This window comes from Chamaea fasciata, unplaced genomic scaffold (genome assembly GCF_029207755.1).
Source record: "Chamaea fasciata isolate MVZ Bird 193981 ecotype frontalis unplaced genomic scaffold, bChaFas1.0.hap1 SCAF_243, whole genome shotgun sequence".
Taxonomy (NCBI): Eukaryota; Metazoa; Chordata; class Aves; order Passeriformes; family Sylviidae; genus Chamaea; species Chamaea fasciata.
The window spans coordinates 85,512-96,960 of NW_027094328.1; the positions used below are offsets into that span (position 1 = coordinate 85,512).

The 11,449-nt window shown below is 57.8% G+C and overlaps 1 long non-coding RNA gene across 1 annotated transcript; it reads right to left on the reverse strand.

Annotated features, from left to right (window-relative positions):
• Positions 1-9,501: 9,501 nt before the first annotated feature.
• On the reverse strand, positions 9,502-10,882 carry LOC136305001 (uncharacterized). The gene is made up of 2 exons (XR_010724956.1): positions 10,814-10,882; positions 9,502-9,748 (listed from the first exon to the last, which is right to left on the reverse strand). It is a non-coding gene; the product is annotated as an uncharacterized lncRNA (long non-coding RNA).
• Between the last annotated feature and the right edge of the window lie 567 nt (positions 10,883-11,449).

Genomic DNA, 11,449 nt, shown 5'->3' on the forward strand with positions numbered 1-11,449 from the left:
ACCCCTCCAGGACAACTCGGGACCCCCAGGACCCCCCAAAATCCGCCCACCCCTCCCCCTGAGGCCTCATTTGACCCGCTCCACGTTGCGGACAGGCACCAGCTGATCAAGCTACAAGCACCAGCACCTGCGGGACTGGGATGGACTGGGAGCACTGGGAGGGTGATCAGAGAGAACTGGGATGGACGGGGAGTGGACTGGGACGAACTGGCAGGCGTGTGGGGGTCCATGGTGGGCACACGGTGCCTTACTGGTCTGTACTGGGATGGGTCTAATGGCCCCAGGGGAGGGGGTGTGGCCACACCGGTCCAGACTGGGAGGGGTGTCACCATGGCGCCGGAGGCGGAGTCGAGGATACGAGCGAGGCAGGGACACCTAGGGGACAGCCAGGGCACCCCCAGGGACACCTAATGGACAGCCAGGGCACCCCAGGGACAGCCAGGGCACCCCAGGGAAACCTAGGGGACAGCCAGGGCATCCCCAGGGACACCTAAGGAACAGCCAGGGCACCCCCAGGGACACGTATGAGACAGCCAGGGCAGCCCTGGGACACCTAGGGGACAGCCAGGGCACCCCAGGGACACCTAAAGGAAAGCCTGGGCACCCCAGGGACAGCCAGGGCACCCCAGGGACACCTAGGGGACAGCCAGGGCCCCCCAGGGACACCTAGAAGACAGCCAGGGCCCCCACAGGGACAGCCAGGGCCCCCCAAGAGACAGACAAGGCACCCCCAGGGACACCTAGGGGACAGCCAGGGCCCCACAGGGACAGCCAGGGCCCCCCAATGGACAGCAAGGGCACCTCCAGGGACACCTAAAGGACAGCCAGGGCACCCCAGGGACAACTACGGGACAGCCAGGGCACCCCAGGGACACCTAGGGGACAGCCTGGGCCCCCACAGGGACAGCCAGGGCCCCCCCAGGGACAGACAAGGTACCCCTAGGGACACATAAGGGATAGCCAGGGCCCCCCCAGGGACACCCAGGGCACCCCCAGGGACACCTAGGGGACAGCCAGGGCACCCCAGGGAAAGCCAGGGCACCCCAGGGACACCAAGGGGACAGCCAGGGCACCCCCAAGGACACCTAGGGGACAGCCAGGGAACCCCAGGGACAGCCAGGGCACCCGAGGGACACCAAGGGGACAGCCAGGGCACCCCCAGGGACACCTAGGGGACAGCCAGGTCACCCGCAGGCACGCCTAGGGGACAGCCAGGGATCCCCAGGGACAGCCAGGGCACCCCCAGGGACACCTAGGGGACAGCCAGGGCACTCCCAGGGACACCTAGGGGACAGGCAGGGCACCCTAGGGACAGCCAGGGCTCCCCCAGGGACAACTAGGGGACAGTCAGGGCACTCCAGGGACACCTAGGGGACAGCCAGAGCACCCCAAGGACAGCCAGGGCATCCCCAGGGACACCTCCGGGACAGGCAGGGCACCCCCAGGGACACCTAGGGGACAGCCAGGGCACCCCAGGGACACCAGGGCACACCCAGGGACACCTAGGGGACAGCCAAGGCAACCCCAGGGACACCTAGGGGACAGGCAGGGCACCCCCAGGGACACCTAGGGGACAGCTAGGGCACCCCAGGGACACCCTGGGCACCCCCAGGGACACATAAGGGACAGCCAGGGCACCTCAAGGAGAGCCAGGGCACCCCCAGGGACATCTAAGGGACAGCCAGGGTACCCCAGGGACACCTAGGGGACAGCTAGGGCACCCCAGGGACAGCCAGGGCCCCCCCAGGGATAGCCAGGGCATCCCCGGGGACACCTAGGGGACAGCCAGGGCACCCCAGGGACACCCAGGGCACCCCCAGGGACACCAAGAGGACAGCCAGGGGACCTCCAGGGACACCTAGGGGACAGGCAGGTCACCCCCAGGGACACCAAGGGGACAGCCACGGCACCCCAGGGACACCTAGGGGACAGCCAGGGCACCCCAGGGACACCCAGGGCACCCCCAGGGACAGCTAGGGGACAGCCAGGGCATCCCCAGGGACACCAGAGCACCCCCAGGGACACTTAGGGGACAGCCAGGGCCCTCCCAGGGACACCAGGGTACACCCAGGGCCCCCCCAGGGCCCCCCCAGGGACAGACAAGGCACCCCTAGGGACACCTATGGGACAGCCAGGGACCCCCAGGGACAGCCAGGACACCCCCAGGGACACCTAGGGGACAGCCAGGGCACCCCAGGGACGCCTTGGGGACAGCAAGGCACCCCAAGGACACCTAGGGGACAGCCAGGGCACCCCAGGGAAAGCCAGGGCACCCCAGGGACAGCCAGGGCATCCCCAGGGACACCTAGGGGACAGCCAGGGACCCCCAGGGACAGCCAGGGCACCCCCAGGGACTCCAGGGCATCCCCAGGGACACCTAGGGGACAGCCAGGGCACCCCCAGGTACAGCCAGGGGACAGCCAGGGCCCCCCCAGAGGTTGAAGGGGCCCCCCCGCTCCAAACCCAGCACGGATGCCTGCGTTGCGGCCCCCCAAAAACCCATGGCCGCCCCTCGAGCTGATATCGACCCCCCCACAGCATCATTGATCCCCACCCGAGTGTCACTGACCCCCCCAATGTCATTGATGCCCCCCCAATATTCCATTGATCCTTCCTCAGCGTCGCTGACCCCCCCCAAAATTCCATTGATCCCCTCCACTTGATCCCGCCCTTTTTCTCCCCTCACGTTTCCCGCACTTTTTCGTGGGGAACGACCCCTGAGGGGTCCTGTGGAGGGATTCTGGAGGTCCGAGGGGTGAATTTGGGGTTTGAAGGGAGGTTTTGGGGGGTCCCAGGGATGGATTTGATGGTTTTTGGGAGTCCAAGGGATGGATTTGGGGGTCCCGGGGTGGATCTGGGGTCCTGGGGAGGTTTTGGGGGGTCCCAGGGGTGGATTTGGGGTTCATGGGGAAAGGTTTGGGGGTTTTTTGGGGCCTCAGGGGTGAATTTGGGGTCCGGGGAGAGGTTTTGGGGGTTTTTTGGGGTCCCAGGGGTGAATTTGGGGACCGGGGAGGGGTTTTTGGGGGTTCCTCACCTGCAGGGCGTCGCGGGGGTGGCAGGGGGAGGGGGCAGCGGGGGGGGCCCAGCGCCCACCCCCACCTTGGGCTTCAGGAGGGCGTCGATGAGACCGAAACAGCTCGGGGGGGGGGGGGGTGTCAAAAACGGGGGGGGGTCACGGGCTGGAACCCCCCAGTGCCCCCCAAACCACCCCCAGGGCCCCCCCGACCTCCAGGAGCCCGCAAAACCCTCCTCAGGTTCCTTTGATGCCTCAAATGGGCCGCCCAAACCTCCCGAAGCCCCCCCAAAAACACCCACAGCAGCCCCTTGAGACTCCCCGCAGACCCCCCAAAACCCCCCAAACCCCTCCAGGACAACTCGGGACCCCCAGGACCCCCCAAAATCCGCCCACCCCTCCCCCTGAGGCCTCATTTGACCCGCTCCACGTTGCGGACAGGCACCAGCTGATCAAGCTACAAGGACCAGCACCTGCGGGACTGGGATGGACTGGGAGCACTGGGAGGGTGATCAGAGAGAACTGGGATGGACGGGGAGTGGACTGGGACGAACTGGCAGGCGTGTGGGGGTCCATGGTGGGCACACGGTGCCTTACTGGTCTGTACTGGGATGGGTCTAATGGCCCCAGGGGAGGGGGTGTGGCCACACCGGTCCAGACTGGGAGGGGTGTCACCATGGCGCCGGAGGCGGAGTCGAGGATACGAGCGAGGCAGGGACACCTAGGGGACAGCCAGGGCACCCCCAGGGCACCCCAGGGACACCCAGGGCACCCCCAGGGACACCTAGGGGACACCCAGGGCACCCCCAGGGACACCGAGGGGACAGCCAGGGCACCCCAGGGACACCTAGGGGACAGGGAAGGCAACCCCAGGGACCGCCAGGGCACCCCAGGGACGCCTTGGGGACAGCAAGGCACCCCAAGGACACCTAGGGGACAGCCAGGGCCCCCCCAGGGACAGACAAGGTACCCCTAGGGGACAGCCAGGGCACCCCCAGGGACAACTAGGGGACAGCCAGGGCACCCCCAGGGACACCTAGGGGACAGCCAGGGCATCCCAGGGACAGTCAGGTCCCCCCAAGGGACACCTGGTGGACAGCCCGTGGACCCCAAGGGACACCTAGGGGACAACCAGGGCATCCCAGGGACAGTCAGGTCCCCCCAAGGGACACCTAGTGGACAGCCCGTGGACCCCAAGGGACACCTAGGGGACAGCCAGGGCACTCCAGGGACACCTAGGGGACAGCCAGGGCAACCCCAGGGACAGCCAGAGCACCCCAGGGACACCTAGGGGACAGCCGGGGCGCCCCCAGGGCCACCTAGGGGAAAGCCAGGGCACCCAGAGCTCCAAGTGCTCTCCAAGGCAGGCTCAAAACCCTTACCAACGATTGGCTTTAATAAAGCAACTCACACAAAGTCACCAGCACCACACGGTTGGTCTGTAACGGCTGCAACAAAATATGCCCTCCTGGAAGCAGTTCAGCACTTACTGATCACTTCTTTGTTTTGGCACTTCCCAGCCAGGGCCTGCGGGGCCTCCTGCAGATGCAGGTCTTCGCTGACAAGGCTCCACTTGTGCAGCAGCAGCAGGATTAGGGGCAGGAGCAGGAGCAGCTCCCTGAAATTTTAGAAAATATTAGAAAAATACAGGCAAAAATCTCACCTCTGTCCTCCCCTAAGAACATCCCTAGGACATCATCCCAGTTTTTCCCAGCTAGGAGCTGCAAGGAATTCAGGCAGGGGAATTGACATCAGGGAACAGCTTTGTAAAGTCAAAGGCAGAAAGAGAAGATCCACCAGCAAAGGGCAGGAAAGGGGAAAGGTTTCTGAAAACATTTCTGCAGTCTAATTAATAATTATTTCTGCTTCCCCAGCGAGAAGAACACAAACTCACAGCCATTCAGGCCTGACAGTCCCCTGCAGCCAGAGCTCAGCACACATCCACAGAAGCAAGTCCAGCACCTGAAAGAAAAAAAAAAAAAAAAAACAACAAAAAAACACAATCAAACCAGAAGGAAAAGGTGATTTCTTTGGCTTCAAAGTTATTTCAAGTTCTTAAAGCCCAACACAGCTGATAGGAGAAACAGAGTCAGGGCTCCTGGCAGACAGAGGGTGTTTTCCCCCCCAGGGGACTGCAGAGGAATTGTCTGGGACTTGGACTGTCCCTCGGGGTGACACCAGTTGCTGTGACTTTTATCATTCCATATGTTTGACTCCCAAAACTTCCCAGCCCAGGGGCTTGAGCTGACAGGGCAGCACAAAGATTGTTCTCTGTGTGGTGCCCAGATTTGGGGTTCACTGTCACCTTTGCTAGTTTAGATGAATTATACCCACGGCCCCGAATTCCCTGCTCAGTTCCTGCTGCAATAACCTCACAGTGCCTCACAGAGCATGGATATTCCCACGCAGAGCTGCTGCTTGAATGCCAGATGTGTCAGGAACCAGCAGAGCTTCCAAGGAAGCTCAGCAGGATGGGGACAGGATAGGTTTTTATTCCATAGATTTGGTTAATTCTAACCGTCATCCCCTGGGGGTCACCTGTCAGATTTCCCTGGAATTCAGCCACCCCCTGAGCTCGGGCTCCAGGTGATGTTTCAGAGCAGGAGAAGGCACTGGCCGGCCTGTGCTGAGGCAGCCCCTGTGCCCTCGGGAGGACACAGCTCCCTGCAGGAGCTCAGCTCCTTTCCGAGCCCCAGCAGTGGCCTCTGCAAGTGCCTTTCCCTCAGGCAAGGGATGCCCATCCCTGCCTTCAGCACACCTCCAGTGGGACCCACCTGCAAAAGCTTTCCATCACTTCTGCACTCCGGCTGGCTCCCTGGAAAAGTCCAGACTTCATCCAAACGAAACTCCATCCCACTCAAACCTTTGATTTTGAGGCATCTCCGAGGGCCGTTGCTCTGGATTTAATTTCTGTGAGGGAGGAGCACCTTGGCTTTAATGCTGCCGATGGGTGATGTCCTCAGGCTGAAAGGGAGGGGATTTGGGGTGGCCAGGACATCCCTGGCAACTGTGTGGGAGCTCCGGGAGGTGGGAATTGCTGTCTGAGCCCCTCTGCAGACAGCCCGAGCCGCCGTTCCCGGGCAATGCCAGCTGTTCCCTGGGGAGCTCTTGGGCTGTGGGTGCCTCTGTCCGGGCTGCAGCATCTCCCCGTGCCCGGTGGGAGCAGCCCCTGGCCGAGGAGCCGCGGCAGCCCCGGGGCCGTGTCCGTGCCAGCCCCGAGCCCGGCCCCGGGCCCTGCGTTTGGCCGCCGCTGCCACGGGCGGGGCCCCGCAGGCACAGCTCCTCCCCTGCACATCATCCCAGGGCTGCTGGCCCCGCTGGGGCTGCCGGCCTCCTTCCTCCCTGCGCCTCCGGGCACCCGGGACACCTGCAGGAAACCCCGAGGGACACTGCAGGCGGCACGGGGGGGCACCGAGGCCTCCGGCCAGAAAAGCAGCCCCGGCCTCAGCAGCTGCCATCAGTTTGGCCCGGCAACACTCACCTGCAGGAAACGCCCCTGTGCGGGTGGGACCGGCCCTGCCTCTCTCCAGAACTTTGGCCGTGGAAGAAGGGAAGCCTCAGGACTTGTCCTGCTCTTTTCCGCCCAGAAAGAGACTTTGTGTGAGTACTTTTACGGCAGCTGTTGAGTAAATCCTGGAAAGGACAGGAAATCAGCGTCACTGGAAGAGCTTTGTGCTGTCGTGACCTGCCAGCCAGTTCTGCCCTCGAGCCATTCCAGGGGCTGGTGTGTGAAGCAGCTTTGGCAGAGAAGGCGGCACTGCACTTACCTTAGTGGGGCCAAGCGTTGCCATCCTATGGAGGTCCATCCCCATAATGCAGAGATTGGTTCAGCTGCTTGGAGCAGAGTCCGGGTAATGCCAAGGTGCTGAGTTCGATTCTCAAACGGTCCGTCTGCTTGAGAGTCAGATTTTAGGATCCCTCTCAGGCTCAGTATATCCTGTGACCTGGAAATAAGAGGAAAATTCTCGGCTGAGTTTTAATAAAACAGCTTTTGCCATTGCAGGGTGTGAGCTGCACTCGGTGATTTTCGGCCGCGATGAGCCCCACGAGCATTCCGCCCTTCCTTGCCGCCATCTTGGTTGCGTCTGAGGCCACTTCCGGTCCCGCCGGCATCTTTTTTGCGGCACCGCTAAGGCCCCCGGCAGGTGTTTACACAGACGCCTGACTAAATCCACGAATCCGAACCCGGAGGCGGCGCGGATGAGCACATGGCCGGTGTCTGCACACCTGGAAACGCCGCGGAAAATTGCGCCCGGGCGGCGCTGTAGTCGGGGTTTTTGTGCAGGCATCTGCGTAAACGCCTACAGGGTCCTTATTTTTTCCCGCCCTTTTGGCCGCCCTTTTTGGAAGGTCGGGCGCCTCGCGCCTCGGCGCCATTTTGTGAGGGGCGACGCGTGACTTCCGCTTTTCCTTGCCGCCATCTTGGTTGCTCCTGAGGCCACTTCCGTCCCGGCCGCCATGTTCTTTGTGGCTCGGCATAGGCCTCCGCCAGGTGTTTACACAGACGCCTGACTAAATCCACGAATCCGAACGCAAGCGCGTCGCGACTGAGCACACGGCCCGTGTCGGCACACCTGGAAACGCCGCGGAAAATTGCGCCCGGGCAGCGCCGTAGTCGGGGTTTTTGTGCAGGCGTCTGGCTAAATGCCTATAGGGTCCTTATTTTTTCCCGCCCTTTTGGCCGCCTTTTTTGGAAGGTCGGGCGCCTCGCGCTTCGGCGCCATTTTGTGAGGGGCGACGTGTGACTTCCGCTTTCTCTTGCCGCCATCTTGGTTGCTCCTGAGGCCACTTCCGTCCCGGCCGCCATGTTCTTTGCGGCTCGGCATAGGCCTCCGCCAGCTGTTTACGCAGACGCCTGACTAAATCAACGAATCTGAACGCGGACGCGGCGCGACTGAGCACACGGCCCGTGTCCCCACACCTGGAAACGCCGCGGAAAATTGCCCCCGGGCGGCGCCGTAGTCGGGGTTTTGTGCAGGCAGCTGCATAAACACCTATAGGGTCCTTATTTTTCCCGCCCTTTTGGCCGCCCTTTTTAGAAGGTCAGGCGCCTCGCGTCTCGCCGCCATCTTGGTAGTGGAACCCACTAAAATGCCCCCTCGGCCGCTCACACAAGCGCCTGACTCAATGGACTGCCGCCCGCGGCGCCGCTGCGCCCCCATCCCGTGTCCGCACACCTGCAGACGCCGCGGAAAAGCGCGCCCGGACGGCTCCGGGGTCCGGGTGGCGCGCGCAGGCAGCCGGCTGCCACGCGCCCGGGCTCCTTGCCTTTTTCCCTCCCTTTCGGCCCCGAGCTGCGGGCGGGCGGGCGGCAGCGCCGCCCCCGAGCTCACAATGCGGGGCTGCCACGCGCGTCGGGGACGGGCGGGGGGGGACAGCTGCACTACCGCTCTTTGCCCACAGGGTGGCAGCACTGCCGCACGGCTCCGGCGGGACGGTCATGGGGGACAGCTGCACTACCGCTCTTTGCCCACAGGGTGGCAGCATTGCCGCACAGATCAGGCGGGACGGGCGGGAGGGACAGCTGCACTACCGCTCTTTGCCCACACGATGGCAGCATTGCCGCACAGATCAGGCGGGACGGGCGGGAGGGACAGCTGCACTACCGCTGTTTGCCCACACGGTGGCAGCATTGCCGCACAGATCGGGCGGGCCGGGCGGGGGGGAAGCTGCACTACCGCTCTCTGCCCACAGGGTGGCAGCACTGCCGCGCGGCGGCGCGGAGCGGAGCCATAAACGAACGTGCCCAGAAATGCCCTTCCGAACAGCCTCCGGAATAAATGGCCCAAAAGACCCCCGAGCACACCTGCGAGAACCCTGCCAGCAACCAGACCGAAACAAAAAAGCCTTTCGTTCAGGCTCTATTTCAATATTTTTTATCTTTGTGATTCTGATATTTACATTAATCATTACAATTCAGCTTTTATATTATGTACATTATACATCATGTATTATGTTTATTATACTATTATATTTATTATATATATTAAGTATAGAAAGTTATATATAAAATAATTTATTATTTATTATGTAATGTTATAAATAATAATACATTTCATTGAAATATCATGATTATGTACATTATAGATGTTTATATTATGTATAATATATATATTTATAAAACGTGTAGTATGTAATAATATATTGTGTATTTATTATTTATATTATTTTTCATATCCTATACTTTTTGTTATTTTTCTTTTTCATTATTTTTTAATTCGTTTGTTTATATTTTAAACGATATTTTACACTAGATGAATTCATTAACCTAACACATCAGAAACACAATTAATTTGAATTAAATGAGCCTGGTTTTCTAAGGGGTAAAGTTTTAATCTTTATTCAAATAATATGGGCATGTTTTCTCTTTCTCTATGGTTTTTTTTGGGTGGGTTGCGGGGGAGTTTAGTTTGTGGGTTTTCTTTTTTTGTTCGCTTTGTTTTGGAGTTCTTTGCTAATAAACAAGCAGGGTCGGAGAGTTCAAAATAAAACGTCTACTTTGTTTTTATTGCCCCCTCTGAAATGCGCCTCGACAGCCTGGACAGCAGGCTGCTGCTGGTAACACTGTGCACGGGTAGGAGGAGACCTGGTCGGGGCTGGGAAGGAAAAAACGGCACCACAGTGGTCACAGCTTTCTCCCTTCAGGAGTTTTATGGAGCAGAAAATACAGAGCTTTTGCCAACTGCGCTCTCTATGACATCCCGACGTCCAGCGGGCACGGAGGTCATTTCTCATCTTTCTTGCCAACAGCCAAACCCCCAGGCGCCCGGGGGAAGAAAGAGTATGGGGAAAAAAAAAAGGAACAAAGAAAAGATGAAAAAATAAACCAAAACTATAGAAAATAATAAATAAAATTAAAATACCAAAAGAAAAAAATTTCAAAGTAACAAAAAAGTGGAAAAAAAATTTAAACAAAAAATTAAAATAAAAAACTAAAAGTAGTTTTAACAAGTAAATAAATAGCTAAAGAAAAAAATATAAAAATTAAAAAACGGAAGAAAAAGTCTTTGAAAAACCACAAAACGCAACATGAGAAACCACAACAAAAGAGCATAAAAATACAAAAATAACAAGAAATAAAATACAAAATTAAATAAATGCAGCTTTCACCTCCTGCCACTGCCTAAAAAAGCACCATGGCTTTCCTCAATTATGCAGCAATAAGGGAAACAAACCCAGTGCCCCCCAGAACAGAAGGTTTTCTAGACAATTCCCACTTTTGCTTGGAAACAAATTCTATTTTAGTGGGAAGCTCATTTTGGACAAACACCCAAATGTGCCAAGGTAGGAAAGAACCAGCCCCCTGTGTCCAAGGAACAGCAGCTAGGCCTGGATTCAGGTTTTAATGGCATTTATGTAATTAAAAATGCAGTAAATTGAACTTTACAAAGAGATGAATCATGGCAAATAAATACTTCAACGTTTTCTTGGGAATTCACAGAATTTTGTGGAGATGGTGCTGGACAATTCCTGATTTACCAACATTAATTGGGTAAATTTCCTTGGAAATGTGCTCTACAAGGTGCAAAAATTCCAATTAGGATGGAAAATTGGAATAAATAAATATTCCCTTACTAAAATCAGAGAGAAAATCAGAGTTATTCCTTCAAATAAAAGGAAGGAATAACATCTAAATCCAAGCTTGCCTGGAAAACAAGCTCAGGAATTTCTAACATTGAAAACTTTTGCAAGAGTCATGAAGTTGGTGAAAGTTCATGGAATGATGATTTAAAATCTGCTTCCTCTGCTCTAATTTAAAGGGAAGTGGGAATTCAACAGGTCCAGTTACTCCTATCCAACCTTGGACTGGGATAAGGCCTTCCAGTGGCTTCACTTCCTACTGGCTCTCTCCTTTTTGCCCACAACCTGGAAGAGGAAAAGCAACAGGAATAAAGTCTCAAACAGGATGGCCTTGGTCCAGGCAGACTGAAATGCAGCTCCCAGGGAGGGAGGCCAGGCTGTGCCTCGGGGAGCTCCGGGAATCTGGGATTGCCCGTGGGATTAAAGGGCTGGAAAAGCACACCCACCTGCCAGGTTCAGTGCTGGGACAGAGCAAGGCCGGGGCTCGGGGGCAGCAGTCAGAGCTGGGACTGCAGGAGAACACCCCAAACCCGGGTTAAACATCCGGCACGACACGCAGCACGCTCCGGGAGAAACTCGGGTGGGAGAAGCCCCGGGATGCTCCACGTTGCTTGCCCTTGGCAGCTGTGCCAGGGCCTCCATCAGAATGCTGACCTCACCGTGCAGCTCCTACAAAATAGGAGAACTTATGGGAATCGCCCAGCAATCCATGGACTTCCAGTTATTAAGAACCACAGCTGCAGCGAAAGGTGTACAAACGCTACTGCAAACCAGCAGGGCTGAGGAGACGCAGGGATTTATTCCTGAGGGGACACAAGGATCCCTCAGCCAGCCAGGATTTCTCCCAGGCTCTTC